This window comes from Cupressus sempervirens, chromosome 5, assembly GCF_028749045.1.
Source record: "Cupressus sempervirens isolate cs-2001-9-10 chromosome 5, ASM2874904v1, whole genome shotgun sequence".
NCBI lineage: Eukaryota > Viridiplantae > Streptophyta > Pinopsida > Cupressales > Cupressaceae > Cupressus > Cupressus sempervirens.
Window position 1 is genome coordinate 704,972,325 of NC_143122.1, and position 9,743 is coordinate 704,982,067.

A 9,743-nucleotide genomic window follows, 5' to 3' on the forward strand; every position below is an offset into this window, starting at 1 on the left:
TTTGTCATAAGTTCAAAATTGATACATAACAAGTCTTTGACCACTAGAATGAAATGCAAAAGGAATTATCTCATTTTGATCAACTGGGTCAAAATTATAACAAGTCAAACAGGGCTTCTTAGAATTCAGAACAATTCACATCAACATGACAACAATAAATGACTAACTTTGAAGGATTCAAAACCTAGTCAAACAGACTCAAAACAACTCAAAATATGAAAAAAAGGTTCTTTGGTGTGGACACTAAATACTCTCAAAGTGGTGAGTCATGAAATATTACTAGGTGCATGATATTCAATTGCAAACATAGCCTCTTGTTGTTGTTTGACACTGGCAAAAATGTTGATTTGGACATTGCTCAAAATGGGACTTCACGAAATGGCTCAGAATGACAATTTTTCATCATGGGATGCAGAGACGTACTGAATGCAAGGTGCTAGAAACATTAAACACCTCTTAGGCCTCAAAAGTACATTCGGGTACATGTGCATCAAAAAGCATTTATAGGGCTTGATTTTTCAATGGTACTCAAAATCAGGGCTTCGATTTTGAGTCCCAATAGGACCTCTATTAATAAAATATAGAATAGTATTGATAGCCTTATCCCACATGTTTAATGGAAGCCCAACATGCAACCTCATACTCCTTGCACGCTCCATTATTGTCTTGTTCATGCATTCAAGCACTCCATTTTCCTGTGGTGTCCTTGGGACAATTTTCTATCTGTGAAGGCCATTAGTGGAGCAATAATCCTCAAATTTTTTTCTGGAATACTCACCACCATTATTAGATCTAATACATTTTAATCTTTTACTAACCTTATTTTTTACCAAGCATTTCCATTACTTAAAAGTTTAAAATACATCAGATTTCTAAGGAAATAAACACATACTTTTCTAGTTGCATCATCAATAAATGTAACATAATAATGAGAGCCACTAAGGGAAGATACTTGAGCTAGTCCCTATACATTTGTATGCACAAGCTCTAATTTCTCACTTTTCTTTTCCTTCCCAGTCTTCACAAAGTTCACTCTCTTTTATTTTCCATATAGACAACTTTCACAAAAATTCATATTAACACATTTCAGACTTGGTAAAACTTTCTTTGAATGAAGTAATTTCATATCTTTCTCACTCATTTTCCCAATTCTTTTATTCCCTAATGTTGTATCAGAATCTACAACAATCATTTGTTCTCCCTGCTCAACTACAACAATTGTTGCTAAACATTCATTTTTCTTTGAAATAATCAAAGAAGAAGCAACAATATGACCTATACAAAGATATAAGGTGCCTACTTTCACACATTTTTCTACTATAAGGGAATTTGTTGAAACTTTCCAATTTTTATTATTAAAATTAACTATGCAACCCTCAACATTGAGTTGCCCTGCTGAAATTAAATTCCTACTTAGCCTTGGACTATGTCTTACCTCATGTAGTAGCCAATGATTCTCATTTTGTAATTTAATCTTAATCTCTCCCTTTTCAAAAATCTGACAAGTTTCATTATCCCTCAAATAAACAAGCCCAAAATCCCCTTGGACATAATCAATAAAATAACCTTTATGGGGTGTAGCATGAAATGAAGCACCAGAATCTAAAACCCAAGAATCATCAACACTTTCTAAAGAAAGAAGCAAAACATCATCTTTAGATTTTTTATTTACCACATTTGCCTCATTTCCATCTTGTTTGTCTCCTTCATTGTTCTTTCAAGTCTAATAATCTTTCTTCTTATGCCTTGGTTTCCCACACTACCAGCAATCTTTTATTCCTCTAGATTATGACCTCTTCCCCTTTGATTTTTCTCTTGATTTCCCATGATTTCCAGAATTACTTCCTCTCTTAGTCATTTTGCCTCTACTTTGTACATTCAAAGCACTTCCAAGAATAAATCCACCTAAGGTTTTTCTACGAGTTTCCTCACTTAGAATAACACCAATAAGATCATCATATTTTAGGATATTAGATCTAGAAATAAAATTACTTGCAACCATTACCAAGTCATTCCAACTTTCAAGCAAGGAACACAAAATCAAGAGAGTCCTAATTTCTTCATCAATATTAATATTCACAAAAGATAACTAACTAGCAACCATATTAAACTCATTTAAATGATCTACAATAAATTTGCCTTCTGTCATCTTCATATTAAATAAATGCTTCATGAGAAATACCTTATTTGAAGTAGAGGGCTTTTCATATAGTATTTCTAGGGTTTGCATCAACTCTTCTATTGTCTTCTCTTTTGTAATGTTAAATGTCACAAATGGTGCTAGGTATAAATGAATGCTTCCAAGTTCCTTTCTATCTAGAATCTGCTAATCCTCCTATGTCATAGTTCCTCATTTCTTTGCTTTTCCTTCCAATGGCTTCCATAAATCATTCTGATAAAGATAGCCCTCCATTTTCATTTTCCATAACTAAAATTTTTGCCCATTAAACTTGTCAACCTTCAACTTACCCTCATTTTCCATCACTCCTACTCAACCATGAGACTCCCACTCAACTATGAGACCTTCCTACAAAGGATAGCTAAAAAAAATTGATGATGCTCTAGCTCAAAAAATAATAATAAACTAGGTTATGATACCACTTGTTAGGATTAACCATGGATAGAAATAATACTTACATGCAAATATAATCAATATCAGAAAATAATAGATCACAGAGAAGAGAACACCAGACACAAAGATTTAATGTGGTTCACTAAATCCCTAGGCTATGTCCACCAATAGCAAGTCCAATATTATTATTATCCAATTTTTACAATCTATAATCCCTTATAGCTTAATACCACTGCAAGAAGTACAATATCACCATGCCTAATGAATTCCCTAACCTTAAGCCATTTTATACATGCTTTTTGTCAGTTACAAAATTAGGGCTAGAATAAGTCATCCAATAGAAAAATAGCACTCGACATCTTTTTCAACATAAGATAATTTTTTTCTTAGGGGACATTTCCCTCGAAAACCCCCTTGGGGGCATTGCCCCTTGACCCCACCCTATACTGTGATAGGGAGTGCTACCACAGGACTCTGTAGGGGCATTGCCCCTTGACCCTGTCCCAAAATCCCTATAGAAATAATCTAGGGAGAAAATGCATTAAATAAAACTTTGAGTCTGATTAGGCTCCACATCACAACACTTTATAGGTTACAACTATCATGAAGATAAATGAAACCAAGTTCTTCAAGCTCTTGAATAAGGGTAGAGCTAAGTTTGAGAAGAAGGATTTGGCATTCGGTTACTCAATGGAAAAGGAAAAAGAGGAATTTTCTATAATACTAGAAGAATTTATCAATTAGGTGAAGAAAAGTGAAGAATGGAAGAATAATTCTAGAGCTGGTCCTTCTAGCGCAATTGCTCATCTATCCCCTCCCACCTTATAGTACTCTACAAAGGGGGATGGGTGGTTGTTATTTTGTGTTTAGTTCTAGTACATCATATGTATATGTTTTTGGCTATGGCTACGTAAATTTTTAATACCTTGTTCTAGTTTAGTAACAAACAACACACTAATAATGTAATTAAAAAGTCACTTGTCATAGCTCTCTATCTACGTCAATGTTTTACAATATTACATGAAGAAGTAATTGAGAAACACTTACATGCAACAAATTACTGGTATCACAACAAATGACAACATCAAGGATATGCACATATACATAGATTTATTTGGCTACCTAATGCAATTGACATGGATACATTCAATTTGGGAAATAGAGTCAACCTTATCAAATAAAAGGATTTTATCAACAAGAATGTTACCTGTTGACCCTCATTTTCACTTTGTCTAAATTCTAAAATTCTAATGTGAAAATGTGTTGAATTATAATAAGTTGCTAGGGTTTTGTTGTAATATGTTTAATCCTCTAGAAAGAACCCTAAATCTGATAAAATTTGACCTTCCTTGGTACTTAGGGTTTCCTTGAAGTTTCTTATTTTGTTTATCCTAATGAAAAAACCCTTGTTTTAAGTTAGCACCCTTTTGAGCCTTTTAAATTTTCAAATTTTTCAAAGGGTTGTATTTTGTCTTAACACTTTAGTAGTTTAATGTGAGTTCATAAAGGTTTTAAGTGTGTGACCTATTGATAAAGGTTTATTGCACAATCGAAGCTCATCATAAGATAGTGGCCTTTCATGGTACGACCTAGCAAAGCAGTGAAGTTCCCTTTGATCACCCAGTCAAAGTAGTCAAATTCCTCGTTGCCTTTTATACCATGATTGAGAAAAATACTCAATCAAACCTCAGTCATGTGGTTGCCTAAATAAGAAAGAAGTAAGGAATCATCATAGTGATTAGATGAATGCTTATGTTCATACGGTCGAACCTCAGAAGGTAAAGCTTGAAGGATAATTGTGACTAGGTGAAAGGTAGTTATGAAACCAAAAAAAAATTATTTGTTGAGTTGAGTGGTTGAAATAGATATTTAGTTCTCAAACCTCAACCAAGTGAAAATGTTAAAAAAGTGTTAAATTATGTAGTCACAATGTTAACTAAGTACTCAAAGGGATAAATCATGACCTGTTGATCACTACTGCAAAGTGCATGAAATGTTTGATCACCTAGTCGCATTGTCAAAGAAGATAAGAATAATTAAGTCAATGATTAAGAGATGTGGTTAGCTTAGAAGAAAGATATATGTGATCACACCTTCGTAGTAATGAGAGGAAAATGCCTAAGACATGCTACAAAGTGGTGAAATAGGTTAAATTTCTCATTTGTAGGGTCGTCTAGTTAAGTATCAAAAGGAATGTTTAAACCACAACTAAGTGAAAAAGTTAAAATCAAAGTAGAATATGGAGATCGTGCAATCGAGATGTTAAAGAATTGCCAGTAAGGATAGACCACAAACTAGTGACTGGATGAAAAGAGCATAAATATCATTTTCTCGCATGTTCATGAAGCAAAATTGTTGTCAAGTAAACTAAGTTGTGACCTAGAAAAGTCTTAAGGTTAATGCGCATATAGTGTTTTGATCACATGGTTATAGGGGTCAAAACCTAAAAGCTTGAAAGGTGTGTGAAGCTACAACTTAGTGATTGTTGTGAGAATCTGCATGGTCGCAAGTAGTAAGTATAGTTGTTAGTGAAATGAAGTGACTGTACAATTAAAGATAAAGACATGTCAAATGTTTAAGGAATTTGATCATATGGTTAATGGCTAAAAGAAGTGATTATATCATGAAGTGGCAAAAGGGTGTAAAGCTATGATTGCCCAGTTGTCGATGTTTAAGTGCTAAGGCAAAATTAACTACAGAATAAGGCACAAGGTAAGTTTTAATATAGAAATAACTGTTAAAGAGCCTCATCATGATATAAAAGTGATGTCATGTCAAAAGTGCATAAAAGGTTAAGAAAAACTAGCACACAAGAAGATTTTGGCACTTTCATAGATATTGAGATTTTCTCACGCAAGTTGACATAAATAGATATAAATGCTTCTCTATTGATTATTCTCTTTTAATAAGTTGATATAATGAAATTTTGAGCTATAGTCTTTTTCATAATCCAAAGATAATATTTGAGCACAAAGAGATTTCCAAAGCTTACAGAGATTTTTAGAGCTTTCAGAAGTTGAAATTGACAAATTTTTGTTGTACAGAATTTTATTACAAAACTCATGGCACAAAAAGAGGGTAAGATAATAGCTCAAATTGATATGGAAGAGTATTTGCAAGCTGGTGAACAAGAAAAAATGAATTTGGCAACAATGTACACAAAGGAGTGGGTATATTTTTCTTCTTGGGTCTTCTCATGTTTAGACTTTGAATGCACGTGTTTTTAGGGATACATTTTCCTTTTATAGAGATGTTAGTGTATCTAAGACAAATGGAAATGAGATTATTTTGTATTTCCATCATAATAGGTTTTCCAAGTCACCAATTTGTAACCCTTGGTTAGAAATATGGAAAAGTTGATAATGCCAGAAGTAATAGTGGATGTTGATCTAATAGAGACATTCATCAAATCCTACAATCCAACAACTAAAGAATTCCACATAAAGGATATGAGTATCCTATGTAGATTGGATAGGGAGACCTTCATTGAGGTTTTTGACCTAGGAGAGCCTATGATAAATGTAATTGAAATGGACAAGATAAATGAAACTTTCAAAAATTCTAAGACTTTCTTTACTAGAAATGTCATGAAGAGGAATATTCCCAAATCAAAGCTACAGAAGGGTGAAATGCCAAAGAAGGTAGGGGACCTAATGCCACTTGAAGGTTAGCCCAACTTGAATTTTAAATACACTATCTTTGGGATAAAAAAGGTGATAGGAATTGATGGCACAAATAATGCTCCAGGTTACATATATATCATTGCTTTGGATATTCAGGATCCAAAACATAATGTTGGATATAATTTTGTGGAGTATATCATCAATAGGATAAATGATGAAATTGTGGCAGCTAATAATAGAGAATTTGGGAATTTTATATTACTCCACTACTCATTATTGGCACATATCATTCTATACAAAAACATAGGGCACATCAGCTTGGACTTCATTGAAGCCACTGAAGATAATGGACAAAACCTACCTATGCAAATGTAGACTTGCTTTTGGCAAAGGTTTTATCCTTATGCTAATTCTTTTTCTTTTTACAATGACTTTATTTTCCCTATTACAAATATGTTAGTAGATATAAATAAAAGAGTGCCTAGAGGGGTAAGAATGCTGATAAGACCATCTGCTTGCCCAAATGGGGATAGAGTACTTAGTCATGATTGGGATTGTTTGTTTTTGTTTGAAATTTTTTCAATTATAAGGGTTTTTGGGTGACTATAGCCCCATGTATTGCCAAAGTATATTCCTAAAAGTTTAGCCCAACTAGAATTCATTTGGCAAATGCTTAGGTTGAATAAAGAGTATCTAGGCCCTACTATTAAGAGAGGCTTCTTTGTAGCAAAGAATTCAAAGATATGATACTTTTTTATATGACAAGATGCTATCAAATAGATTGACAATGTATGAGAGAGTTCAAACTTCCCTTAGCCCCTGCTAGAACCTATGATCCAAATGATTTGGTGAGGCATGCTCTAAAACAAATGAGAAAATACACCCTCCCTAGTAGTAAACCAAATTGGGAAGAGGATTGCATAATGAACTTTTTGGAAACAAAGGTGTGTAGGGATAGAACCCAGAGATGGAGCAAGATAATGAAAATTAAAGAAGCCATAAAGGTAGTTGATCCATCATTTAAGGGTTTCTACAATGAGGTAGCATATCTAGACAAATGCAATAGGTGCCTAGATAATTTTGAATAGATAATAGCACAAGTGCCTACTAAAGTCATAGATAGGGCAGAGCCTCAAATTCGTCAATAGGAGGATGTCATAACCATTGAGGTTGAAAATGAAAAGCTAGAGAGTTCCTCATGGGCTAAAGGGAGAAAGAAGTAGTAAATGATTGAAATCCCTAACAAGGTTAGAGGAAAGGCATTGCAAATTTTTCCGAAAGGATCAATTTTTTTGACACAATAAGACACAACTTCTTGTTAAAGAAAGCTAAACAAAATGAAAATATCCCATATAAGAATAAATTGAAAATTTAGATGTTGGATGAATAGATCATTCAAGCTTAAGAGTTCATGAAAGATAATGAATTTATCAAATCCGATGAATTCAAGTCTTTCTTATACAAGGTTAAGCAAAATGAGCTTACCTTACAATTGCAACTAGGTGACTCACCTAAGAAAACTACAAAGTTGGTGCAAAGATTGTAAGAATATGATCCTAGTAGTGAGAGCCTCATAGCAAAAGAAGCTATAGAACTTGTGGCTAGAAGTGGGATGCTTCTTTTTCCTAGATGGCAGCTCAACTCCTCCTTTATGTTAGATCAGATTAGGAAGCAAGACAAGCTAGTCTCTTTTGAAGAGATCAATATTGTTGGGGAGCTATAGGGTGTTAGTTTTAATATTATATGGAGCATGGCTCTTGAGGGAAATAAGCCAACCCTGATGGAGATATAGGAATCCCCCCAAGGTAATGTGATATTTTGGAATGTTACTACTATATCCAGTGATCAGATTCATAATTGTAGAATACAACATTATTAATGGTGAAGAGCAAAATGGACATGTTAGAAGAATAATTGTTCCAAACATACAACATATCTTTTAAAGCTAGGAAAAAGTATGAATGAGAGTTGAAAAGGAATTATGTACTAGAACAGAGGTTGGTTTCCCTAAAAGAAGAAACAAGAAGCCTTAGGGATGTGTCAAGGCCCATCATAGAGGTAAAAGATCTAGAGACCCAAATAGAAGCTAATGCAACAAATATGGGAGAAAGCTAACATATGGACATTGATGAATGGGATGGTGCCAAAGAGGTACAAATCAAGACAAGCTTGATGATGCACAAGATAGGTACTTTACAAATTGTGCCACAAAATGTGCATAGTAGTTACATCTCACTACAAAGAGTTGAATTCCAGTGTTCAGAAGCATTAGCTTTGTTATCTCCTATTTTCACAACACGAGGACCATATACACAATTCTTTGATAACTTGGTTCACCTATTACCTCAAAAGGAGTTACCCAAGGTAGTAATTATTAATGCTAGAAAGATGATCAGCAAAGTGAAGGACTTGCATGGGTTTTTCTAAGGAAAAATGCAAGTAATACAAGGTATGATGAAAACAGTTGCCACAAGGATTCAAAATTGTATTCCCACTATCTTTGATACTAATGGAATAATCAAAGAATGGAAATAATGGTCCTCCTCTTTTGAGGATATTTTGAAGCATCCAGAATTTATGGTTTTGGCAATAATGAGATAGATGTAATAGTTATCTATGATATGATTGACTTTCTATTTAGAATTGAATCATATATAAATAAGATCATAGGAGAGTTAAAGGCTATAATTGATACTAAGTGGAACAAAACTTTTGGTGAATTAGATATCATCTGAGATGTCACATGGCCAGATGTGGATACTAACATTTCCATTTGGGAAGTCATTACTAATATTAAGTCTTTACCAACTGTTGATAGTGACTAAGAAAATGCACATATACAGTTAGAGGTAGAGGAAATAAGAGAAAGGTAAGGAAAGTGATAAGAGTATGAAGGATTAATAGAATTTGATAAAAGACACTTGTTGATGAGTGCCACCTACTAGTTTTGCAACTGCATCCAAAGTTTTTATCCAAATATAAAGAATGTCTGAATGTAACTAAATATAAAATATCTTTGTATTTGTTTCCATTAGAATTTTGACAAGTGTCCTCCCATCTGAAGCTTGTTGCAATCATTTCTATAAAATGATTTCTAAGATGTGGAGTTGATGTTTTAAATCTATGTAATTTTAGTGTTATTTTATTGTGTATTTAGTCCAATCAAGTCTTTGTGTAATTAGTTGTGATGTATTCATTTTGCAAAATCTAAGAATACAAGTGAAAATAGAATGAAAGTTTGTCATATCTTGAATTATTTTTGAGTATTACACTATTATTGTATGATTTTCAAGGAGAATTAATATAGAAGGACGGTTCTGCCATATCTATGTCTTTGAATTTTGTCTCCATTTCCATGTGTCTATAATTTTGAGATTGAATGAACAAGGTTTTTTCATTTTAATGCAACTTAGATAGGTTTTATATCTTTTCATTGATTGCTTTTAAGTCAAGGAATTAAGTAATTTCTTTCATTAAATTGATAGGGTTTCAAGATATTTGGGAGGGATGTTCATAAGAATGAAATCCAAAGGTCATTGCTAATAATA